We start from the raw sequence: 12347 nt of genomic DNA on the forward strand, positions 1-12347 counted from the left end.
AGTAAATTCATTATTATTCACAATTTCATGACAGAAAGCAAGAGAGGAAATGCGGCCCTTGGGTTCCTCTTAGTGTAGTTAATGCTCGGGTCTGAGAGTGGAACTCCTGGGCTGGGGATGCTATCCCTGAGGAGAAGCTCCTGTCTCCAAACTGAGACAGGAAAAATAACCTTCAGGGTGTGTGGGGGTGGGTGGGGATTGAGGTTCCTCCCAAACCCTGGGCTAAGGGTTGTTTAAACCCCCCATTCTCAACACCTATAGTCACCTCTCAGTGATTTGCTCAGAGATGTGATGCTGAGGGTTCTTCCAGCATGTTTGCTTCGGGACCCATCCCAGGTCCTGGAGAGTAGCCTCATGGGCTAAGAAGGAAGGTGGTGCATAAGCAAAGCTTAGGAGCAAGCAGGGTCGGCAGCCGGTCATATTTGTGCGCCAAGGGTGGTTTTGTGTCTCATTTGTGGGGAAGCTGAGGTTTATTTACAGCTGCTTCTAATAGGAGAGGCTCACCAAGAACCTTCCCCAGGAAAGTGAAGATTGGATTGCGGGGGTTGAATGCCCAGCTGGCAGTAGGGAGAAGAAAGAGATCCTTACCTACAGCGGAGTGAAGCTTGCGGGTGTGTAACAGGAAGAAGGTGGCATGGTTTGAGCGCCCGCTAGGTCATTCTAGGTCGGTTAATTTATATCTCTGTCTTAATTTCCTTTCCATAACTGAGGTAGTGAGATTGCCTACCTAACAGAGTAACTGTGGAGTTCCCATGAATTAGCCCATGTGGGATGCCTAGAACGGATCCCAGCACGCACTGAAGTTCAGAGGACTCCCCACCACTTTCTGACAGGGTTTCATTCTGTAGCTTATGCCTCTTAGGAACTCACTATGTAGCCACTGCTTCCCGGGAGTCACGATCCTCCTGTCTTCACCTAGTGTCTCATTTATAGCCTCTAGTACTGGGATTACAGGTGTGTACTTCCACACCTGGCTCGGAATTACCTTGTTAAAGGATACATTTTGCTCTGTCCCAATATTCCCCAGGTGTATTGCCCCTGGATGCCACAGAAGGGTAAAAAGCTGGCGTCAAGAAGGCCAGAAACCCATTACCTAAAGAATTTCCTATCTTTTTCTAAATTATCTCTTTAGGTCTCAAGTAAGGCATGAAGTCTGGCATTCAAAAAATGGAGCATTTTGGTCCAAACTGTGTTTTTCAGAGATGCAATAGAGAATGTTGATGTGTTTTTAAAAGCTTTATAAAAAATAATCTACCTACAATTGACTTACTCAAAATATACACCTTAATAGGAGATGGTGGCTCACACCTATAATCTCAGCAGTTTAGGGTGAGGCTAGGTTACACGAGTCTCAGGCCTGACTGAACTGCCTGAGGAGACCTGTCTCAAAAAACAAAACAAAGGGACTGGAGAGATAGGCCAGCAGTTGAGAGCACTGACTGTTCTTGCAGAGGACCCAAGTTTGATTCCCAACACGTACAACCATCTGTAACTCCAGATCCTAGGATCTGATCCCTCCTTCTGGCCTCCATGGGCACTGCACACAATTCACACAGTACACAGACAGACAAGCAAAACACCAATATACATAAAACAAAAAAAGCCCAACAAGTAAACAAAATATATGCAGCTTTCAGGAGTGGTGGTGCACACCTGTAATTCCAGTATCTTGAGGAGATGGGAGGGTTGGAAGTTCAAGGTCATTCACAATTACTCATAGCAAGTTTGAGGCCAGCCTGGGCCTAAAGGTGAGATGGCCTTTTGGGGTTCCTGATTCGTGAAAGAGTCTGCGAGACGTTCTGCAGGACACAGCAGAAAGTGACTGAACTGTCTTTGGAATTTCTTGCTTCATGGAAATATCTGCTGGACACTATGGGCCTGAAGGCCGAAGATGGATGCCCCAACGGTACAGAGGAACTTTGGGTGACTGTCCAGGCAGCGAGTTGTCTTGTCATTTCTAGAGTTTAAAAGTTACTTATTTCTTGTTTACTTAGGTAGTCTTATATCCTTCTGGAGTCTTTGATGGAGTTGAAGAATGGTTCAATAGTTATAGTTTTCCTTAGTTATGATAAAAGATAAAATATATATAAATATTGTAACTGTAATTCTTGCTTGATAACTGTTATGCTATATGTAATTTTACTATGTTAAAATGAAAGCCTTTTTTTGTTTAAACAGAAAAAGGGGAAATGATGGAGGAGTGTCTATGTGTTACTTTCATTATTAATAAAGATACTGCCTTGGCCCTTTAAGAGACAGAAAATTAGGTAGGCGGAGTAGACAGAACAGAATTGTGGGAAAAAGGAAGCAGAGTTGGGGAGACGCTTCAGGCAGTCGCCATATGCAGTCGCCATGCTTCTCCTCTCCGAGATGGACGCAGGTTAAGATCTCTCCTGGTAAGCCACACCTCGTGGTGCTACACGGATTACTAAATATGGGTTAAAGGAAGATGTGAGAATTAACCAATAAGAGGCTGAAACTAATGGGCCGGCAGTGTTTAAAAGAATACAGTTTCCGTGTAATTATTTTGGGTAAAGCTAGCCGTGTGGCGGGACACAGCCCTGCCGTTCCTTCTACACTAGGATTTCATGTAAGTGGGATAGTCATAGATCTCATCTGGTGTCTCTGACTTAGCTTTGCAGGTTTTTTAAATTTACATTTGTTTACTTTTTAATGTTTATTTATTTGTTGTATATACAGTATTCTGCCTGCATGTCTGCCTGCATGCCAGAAGAGGGTACCAGATCTCATTATGGATGGCTGTGAGCCACCATGTGGTTACTGGGAATTGAACTCAGGACCTCTGGAAGAAGTCAGTGCTCTTAACCTCTGAGCCATTTCTCCAGTTACCAGCTTTGTGTTTTTAAGGGTCATCTGTCATATTGTGTGCTATGATGGGCCTTTCTTTGGACTAACAGCTCCTGAATAATGACACAAAACTTTTTATTAATTATGAAAGCTTGGCCTTAGTTTAGGCTTGTTCCCAACTAGCTCTTAAAACGTATTTATATTAATCTACATTCTGCCACATGGCTTGTTACTTCTCCTCAATGCCATATGTCCGACTTCCTCTGCATTTAGCTGGCGAATCTTCTGAGCCCCAGATTCTTTCCCAGAGTTCCTATCTCTCCTCAGAAGTCCTGCCTATTCTCTCCTGCCTAGTTATTGGCCCTTAAGCTCTTTATTAAGCCTATCAGAAGGTGCCTTAAGCATATACACAAATCCACAAGTGTACAAAATATTATACCAGCATCTCCCCCTGTAGTCCAATAAAAGGCTTCACTTCACTTCTTCCCCCTCACCTGAAAAATAAAGAACATGCAGAGGTAACGTACTTGAGTTAATTTTTTACCCTCAGCTCCTTCCTTGCTTGCCATAGACATCCTTTTATTGAGTCCTGAGTGGGTACTGAAACTGGTACTCAAGACCCCCAATAGTGCATAGGTATGATATCTTAAGAGTAGAAACACATATATAGTATACTGTAACAAAAATGACCTTAAATTTGTATCAATATACAAAAATCCATAGTATAAAATATTTGTGAGTAGGAGTTGCTTTTTAATTTAAAAATAGATTCAATAATCTACTCTTTTTTCCTATCATTACTATATTCCTTCTTTTTTCATCCCTTTTCCTTCCTTTCTACCCCAACAGTAGATAGAAAAGAAAGAAGGTTAGAGGAAATAGAGATCTCTTAACCTAAACTTCTTTGCTTAGTTTCCTCCCTATGACCAATAACAACTGGCAACTAACCCCCCTAAACAATGATAAACATCCATAACCCACCAAATGACCAAATAACACCCATCCCACCTCTTGGGAATCTGGGCATCATATTCTTAAAATTGCTTCCTTTGTGTGGGGGGAGACAGCACCTTTAGGGGACCCTGAAAAAATTAGGATAATGGTCCAGTCTTGGGAGAGCTAGATGTATCATTCGTTGACTCTGTGTAGTGGGAAAGTACAGGGCTCAGCTGAAGTCCTGGCTGGAGTAGTCTGTGAGGCTGGGCCATCTCAGCTTTTAGTTTTGGCCTCTGATCATCTATAGCAGGTTGCCAAAATCTTGTTTTCTGTTCTCTTCTGAGTTTTCTGTATTACCTCCTGAAGATGCTATGACTTTGATATCTGGGTTATTAATGGCTATCTTCAGAGCAGTGCTGTTTAATTGTTCTGTGGTTTCTCTGCTGCTGACCTGAAATGACCAAAGAGAGGCCCTCCCCCCCACCCCGGGTATTTCGCCTTGTCTGTCCCCTGTTGATCTGCAATCATTAGTCCAATGCCAGCCTTTGTCACACCCTTTGCATACTGCAGAATACTGAACCTTCTTTTTGAATTATCTCTAGAAAAAAAAAACATTGTTTCTAGGAATGACTTGCCTACAAACCCTTTTGAAATGACCTTGCTTGTCACAGTCAAGACAGTTTGGCTTTTCTTAAAGCCTTTAGAGATTACTTCTTCTAAAGTTGCATCATAAGTATGAGATCCAATATCAGCCATATTTCTAATCCATTCATCTGTTGGTGCTGATCTTGCCTTTAGAGACCCGATCACCTTTTTGTACTCAGAATTAGCATTTTCAAAAGCCTAAGATTTGATTAATACTTACCTAACTTCTGAATCTGATACTCTTCTATTTGCAGCTGAAGTCAATCTTTGTAGAAAAGGAAAGAAAGAAAGAAAGAAAGAAAGAAAGAAAGAAAGAAAGAAAGAAAGAAGAGAGAGAGAGAGAGAGAGAGAGAGAGAGAAAAGAAAAGAAAGAGAAAGAAGAAAGAAAAAAGATCAGTAAATGCTTCTTTTGGACCTTTGGTTCAGATCTTTTTCCTGCTTCTTCAGTCTTCTCCCAAGCATTTAAAGCTACTGTATGACACAGCGCCAAGGTGCCATCATCATATTCAACCTTCACCTAGAAACTGACCTTGGGAACTACGGATTCCTCTAGGCCTATTTCTCTGTTCTGTCCCCTTAGTCCTCCCACCACGATTGCCATTGCATCTTAGGACCAGTTTCTCAGATTGCTTTTGTCATAGATTTCTAGTCTTGGGGGATTACTCTATTTTGAATTGCCTAAGAGTTTAATGGCTGATTCACGAATGGTAAACACACACCATAGGAAATTACAGCTTTAATTTTTTTAAAAAAAAAATCTAGCAACCCCTCTGTCTCTGTCTTAGTATCTTTCTAATTTTTCTTCTAAGGCTTGTCTTTTATCAATCCACCTTTTTTTTTTCTTTAAGATGTATTTATTTATTGTGTATACAGTGTTCTGACTGTAAGTATGCCTGCATGCCAGAAGAGGGCGCCAGATCTCATTACAGATGGTGGTGAGTCACCTTGTGGTTGCTGGGAATTGGACTCAGAACCTCTGGAACCGCTTAACCACTGAGCCATCTCTCCAGCCCTCAATACACTTTATATTTTTCTTTTTCCTATATTTCTAAAGCTTTTTTTTCTTTGAGAGGGCACAGAAAGACACTATGGCTATTAAGAATAAAATATGAAGTACCAGAATGATAATAATTATAGTCCATAGTAAGCCAATCTCAGTTAAGTCATCTATGTTTTCATTTTCTGTTATCTTTAAACCATCTAATGTAGCATTATATAAGGTCCAAATGCTCGGTGTTATGGTATTTTCCATCCTTATGGCTAGGAGCTGCATCTACCTGCTCCACTTCGGGGAACTTTCTGGGCTCCCAGTCTCCTACTGAGTAGCAGTTGGTGTTGACTGAGTTTTCTGTCCAACCCGGTTTCCACAGTTGTTAAGTCACAAAGAAATCACACAGAGGTCTACACTAGTTATAAACTAACTGGCCTAGTATCTCAGGCTTCTTATTAACTCTTACAACTTATATTAGCCCATTATTCTTATCTATATTAGCCACATGGCTCAGTACCTTTTTCAGCTATGCAGTCACATCTTGTTTCTTCTGTGGCAGGCTCACAACTGCCAACCAGGAGTTCCTTCTTCCCAGAATTCTCCTGTTCTAATTGACCCGACCCACTTCTACTTCCTGACTGGTTTTCCCACCTATACTTCCTGCCTGGATACTGGCCAATCAGCGTTTATTTAAAATATGATTGACAGAATATAAACCATTGTCCCACAAGTTGGCTGTTCATAGGCTCCACTAAAACACTTGACTGCACAGGAAGGTCTCTTAAAGAAACAGTGCCTCTATACACTTCTGCTTCCAGCACCAGGCTTGCCTGAGAGACTACATTTGCTAGTAAGCTGCATCCGGTTCCTTGTCCAGAACTTTTCTCTGTTTTCTCAGGCCCTACACTTAGACATACATACCCCACATTTGGGCACCAAATACAACGAATCTTTCTTTGGACTGCCATCTCCCAAATATTAACACAGAGACTTTTTAATGAATCATTAAACTTGGCCTTTAGCTTAGGCTTGTTCCCAACTAGCTCTTATAACTTCAATTAACCCATTTATATCAATCTACATTCTGCCATGTGACTATTACCTCTCCTCAATATCATACGTCTGACTTCCTCCACTGGTGAATCTCCCACACCTCAGATTCTTTCTCAGAGTTCCCCTGTCTCCCTGGAAGTCCTACCTATCCTCTCCTGTCTAGCTATTGGCCATTCAGCTCTTTATCAAACCCATCAGAAGGTGCCTTAGGCAGGTGAGGAAGGACTCACCTTCACGCAGTGTGCAAAAAGATTACCCCAACAGCATGCCACACTTTTTATACCACCCACAACTGATAAATGGTTGAATGGTTTCTGCTTTGGGGCTATTACGAATGATGCTGCTTTGAACATTAATATATGTTTTTATGACAATGTATGTTTTCATTTCTCTTTGATGTATACCTAGGAGGGTATGTCTAGTAATTCTGTGTTTGACCAATTGAGGAAATGATGGACTTGCTTTCCAAAGCAACTGGTATCTGTTTCTATCAGAATGCAGGAGGGCTCTGAGGATCCAAGCTCCCCATGCCTTCACACGCACACGTTGTCTTTCTGAACAGGGATGCAATGCAGCATCTCATCATGAGTTTCGTTTGCATTTCCCTGATAGACAGAAAACACCTCTATCTGATGACAATTGTTTAATAACCTTGCCTCTTCTGTACTTAGCTGCTATCACAGAAATGGTTTTTATAAAAAAAAAAAAACAAATATAATACACTTGTAGAATAATACACGATATGTAACTGTACAGGATAAAAGTTATTGTAAATATCTGTATATTCTCTGTTCAGGGAAATAGAGCCTTCCACTGTCCCCAGAAGCCGCTTGTGTGGCCATCATCCTGATTAGGCCTTCTTTCCCATCAAACCTGTGATGTTTCTTTTCCACATACTTTTACCATTTAAAGAGACCATTCAGGTGTTGAAGGTTGAATCCAGGGTTTCACACAAGCTAGGCGAGTACATTATCATGGAACTATATCCATTCCCCCCAGCCCTCTTTTAACTTTTTGAGTCTCACTATATTGTAAGACTAGCCTTGAGCTCCCTCTGCAGCCCAGGCTGGCCTGGAACTTGCAGTCACCCTGTCTTAGCCCCAGCCCCACATACCTGGCATTACAGACATGTGCCACCAGGCCTGACGTAAGAACTTTCCCACTCTGTTCTCAACTACACATAAGACAGTTAGCAGAGGTTCTTTGGTACCTACTTTGGGTTACTCAAAATTATTTTTTTAAAAAAATGCAGGAATGTTTGTCTGCATGTAGAAATGTGCACAAGTGCGCACAGAGCCTGTGGAGGCCACAAGAGGGTGCCAGACTCCCTGCAGCTGGAGTTATCATTGTGGGATGTCCTGTGGGCGATAGGAATCCAGTTCAGGTCCTCTACAAACACAGCAAATGTGCTGAACCACTGGACCTCTCTCCAGCCCCAATTTTTACAGACTATTGCACATAGGTGTGGTTTTCCCATTTCACATCTCCATTCTGTCGTATAAATGCACCATTTGATGTGCCCCATCTACTAATGAACATTTGAGTCACTTCCAGTCTGAGAGATTACAAATAGTGCTAGTTTTATGTAAGTATGTTCCTACACATGTATTTGAGTTTATCTAGCCTGGATAGCTAGTGGTAGAATCGCTTTGTTGCTGATTATAAAACGTTTTGCAAATGGATTGTGCCAGTTTATTCTGCCATCGGCAGTGTATGAGAAGCCCTGTTACTTTCTTGCTTGCCAATAGCTGGTATTGTCCTTCTTAAGTATATTCAGTCAGGTATAAAGTAAAATCTCAGCATGTTTCTTATTTGCGCTATCCTGGTTGCTAGTTAAGCTCGTTGGCATGTGTGTGCATTCATTGCTTGGGTTTCTTGTGCCAAGGCATCACTCCGGCTCCGTTGCCTGCTTCCAGCAGGAGGTCCTGATGCAGTGTGACTGGACGCTGCTACCACGTACATACCATACCTCCTTCCTCTGCAGCCTTTCATCCAAAGGGGAAGGTTTGCATTTTAACTTGTCTTTTGTTGCTATTGCTCTTTATGTGTCTTGCTTCGTTTTGATTTTTCTTTTCTTTTGAGAAAGCATCCCTGATCAGCCAGATCTCCTTGAGGTGACCCTTCTGCCGATTGCTCCCAAGTGCTGGAGGTACAGGTGTGAGCCCCCATGACCATCTTGTTTGATTGCTCTTTGTTGCCTGAAAAAATAACCCTATACTTTAAAGTCCTGCAGTATTCCTTTCCAATCTCTCTGAAACATGGTCATTAGCCCTTCATATTGAGGTCTGTAATACCTGTGATACCTGAGAGGTGGGGACAGAAAGGCCAGGGGCTCAGGACCCTCCTGTCTCCAAAAACCCAGTGATACCTGAGAGGTAGGGACAGAAAGGCCAGGAGCTCAGGATCCTCCTGTCTCAGCAGCAACGGCAAAAATAGAGAAATCAATGAAATCAAAAGCTGGCGCTTTAAAACAAACAAACAAACACCTCTGTAGCTGGACTAGCCCAGAAAGAAGGGAAGAAACAAATCCTATTCAAGATATTTCCTCTCAATATTACCTTTTAAACACTACAAGCCAGACTGTGTGGGTGCTGGGAAGGGAGGTCTGGTCCTCTGAAAGACTGAGCCCTCTCTCCAGCCCCCGGATTGAGTCTTCATCATGTGATCTTTGTACTTTTCAGTCTCCAAGTCTATCTGCCCCGTGAACTCTGTTGGTTGTGCAGCTTCATTAAATAGAAGAGAGCAGGAATGTGCTCGCGTCATCTAGCTCTGCCCAGGCCTTTCCCGGTAGTTTTGCTTCTTATCAAGATTATGCTAATCCCGCATAATTAGCTGAGGAATCTGTTTCAAAGTATTTGTGAAGACTGAAGTCTTCACTAACGAAGACAACATTTTTGCACATCTGTGAGGTTTTACAGTCATTGAAAACAGTCATGTTTCTCCTTATTGTTGGCTTGCTTTCTGGGACAGGGTCTCACAATGTACTTCAGATTATCACTGGATGAGTGGAAATCCTCCTGCCTCAGCCTTCCATTGTTGGGATTATGGGTGTGAACCACTACAGCTAGCCCAAATTTTAAAATGTTAACATAAAAGTTTCTGTACTTTATTATCATTACAATAGCTTTAAATTTTCCTTACATTTTTTTTTTATTTTGGGGTGTGTGTGCCTGCATGAGTGCCTGTGTTTTTTGAGTGTGTGTGCACACGCATGTCTGTATGTGTATGTACACGTGCTGTGGGAGTCAGAGGGGTCACCTTCAGGAGTCGGTTTTCACCTTCCACCATATGGGACCCAGGCTTGGCAAGTTAAGGTTCAAATCTTTAGTGATGCCCAGACCTGGTGACACCGCAGTTGACACAGCCTCCATCATGTGGGAGGTGGAGGCAGGAGCAGGGAGTAAAAAGGAGTTCCAGGAGGGCGTCACCCACAGAGTGAGATCCTGCAGCCTAAAGTGGGATCTTCTAGAGGTGATAGGATTATGTTTTTGCTTGGTTGTAATCAGCACATTGTTGGTGGATACAAAACTCTATGTGAGTGAATGGTAGGGTCTATGTGAGTGAATGGTAGGGTGTATAAATCCTATCTCAATAAAGCCATTCAAAAAATTAGCATGGCTTCTGTGTTGATCATTCCATTCTCGCCTGCACCTCTCTGAGGATGCTGAATTCTGTGCCGTGGGAGCTTTTAGAAAGGCCTCCGTAACTCAGAACGGAGACTTCCGCAGAGCAGACAGCCCAGTGGGTGACCTTGAACGTGGATCATCCTGCCTCAGGCTGCAGCTCCTGTCAACAGCCTGACTACAGCCTCAGGAGCAGTTGGAGCCAGAGATGCCCTGCTGTGCTCGTCCAGATCCCTGGCCTTCATGTGAGATGATGTTTGCTATGAAGGTGCTGAGTTTTGAGATGGTCAGTACACAGCAATAGACAATGCCAGTTACCCATTCCTCTAAGACAGAAATGCCTATGTAAATTACATTTATAGTTCTGTTTTATTACTTTTCTGGTATATTATGGACCGCTGATGATGAAGTGTAATAAAGGTCAATACAGGACAATAAAAATCTCTTTCATGGTGCTGGGATCAAATCTGCGGCCTTACAATGCTAGCTACCTCCAGCCCCCAACACAGAATTTTAAACAATTAGAGCCTTATAATCATGAATGTTTCTAAAAAGAAGCATCAATAGAGCATGGTAGGCAACATTAGTGATCCCAGAACTCAGAAAGCTGAGGCAGGAAAATGGCCTTGAGTTCAAGGCCAACATAGACCATCAAGTGAGTCATTCAAAATCTCAAAAATAAAAAAGTGTGTGAGCATATGAAGAGGATGAATCAATAAAGTCAAGCAAAGCACACAAGGAAAATTTATAAAACAGAATTCGGGGGGGGGGGGCATGATGACAGAATGTGTGTCTAGAACACAGAGTCTGCAACGCCTGTATCTCCAGGGTTCTGCTTCCTGCTCTGTTGGACACGGAACTCAGGGCTTTCAGTGTTCTAGGTGAGTGCTTTACCACATCCCCATTGGTGGGTATTTTTTGTGGATGGAGGAAAATCTCAAATTTCGGTCCCGTTAGATTTATTTTAGTTTAGACAATCTCGTTGAGATTGTGGCTGGCCAGGAACCCATAGAGGCTCACTTGCCTCTACTCCACCAGATATATATTTTTGCTTCTTTGTTTTGCTTTTGTTTTCCAAGGCAGGGTATTGTGGGATAATCTTTTGTACACTGTGATGATGTGTCTCTGCCAAGGCACCTTCTGAACAACCAATAGCTAGGCAGGAGAAGATAGGCAGGACTTCTGGAAAGAGATAGTGCTATGTGCAAGTTAATTATCCCCAAAAAAGAAACTCCATGGAACTGGATTCCCATGTAAAGCACAAAAGGGTTTTTTAATATTCAAACTTGAGTTTGGACTATATCTCCACCACGCCAATGCAATGGATGAAGAAAGCGTAGACCCAAGCCCAGGGAAGGGGCGAACGTTTAAAGGGGAAATGCTGTAATCAGGGAAGTTCATGTTCTGTCATCTTGGGAGTGGGTAGGAGGGCATAGGGTAAGGTAGTTCCTGAAACCATTGGTCAGTTTTTGAATGTGAAAACCCTAACAAAGAGCCATTAATAACTGACAAGGTATCTGCTGCCTCCTAGGAACATCTGGGCCTCATTAAGTTTTATGGCCCTGCTCTCTAGCTCCTTAATTGGCTATTTTTAGGGTATCCATTCACATTTCTGAGCTGAGATAGGCCCCTGCTCATTATATGGCTTAAGATGAAGCCCTTTCTTTAAAATGGAGTTCGCAAGGTCAGGTCCTCACAATAGGAACTCTGGGAAGAAGAGGGGCAGGGATTTGCCAGCCAGACATGGAAGAAAGAGGATACACCCTACTGAACAGAGTAACAACCCATGTGGCAAAAAACCATGTAGATTAATACAAATGGGTTAATTTAAGTTATAAGAGCTAGGTGGGAACAAGCCTAAGCTAAAGCCAAGCTTTCATAACTAATAAGATATCTCCATGTTACTTTTGGGGAGCTGACGGTCCAAAGAAAGATGGACTATGATAGAGTTTCTCTGTGCAACAGCTCTGGCTGTCCTGGAACTCACTCTGTAGACCAGGATGACCTTGAACTCACAGAGATCCACCTACCTCTGCCTCCCAAGGGCTGGAATTAAAGGCGTGCGCCACCACTGCACTAGATACATTTTAAAGATTAAAAATGTGTGTGTGTGTGTGTGTGTGTGTGTGCGCGCGCGCGCGCGCGTGCTCATGCTTCACATGTAGGTGCCCACAGAGGCCAGAAGGAAGTGTTGGATCTCCTGGAGCTAGAGTCACAGGCAGCTGTGTGCCACTTGACTTTGGTGCTGAGACCAAACTCTGGTCCTCCGTAAGAGCCACAAGTGCTTTTAA

The sequence above is a fragment of the Arvicola amphibius genome, chromosome 11 (assembly GCF_903992535.2).
Source record: "Arvicola amphibius chromosome 11, mArvAmp1.2, whole genome shotgun sequence".
NCBI lineage: Eukaryota > Metazoa > Chordata > Mammalia > Rodentia > Cricetidae > Arvicola > Arvicola amphibius.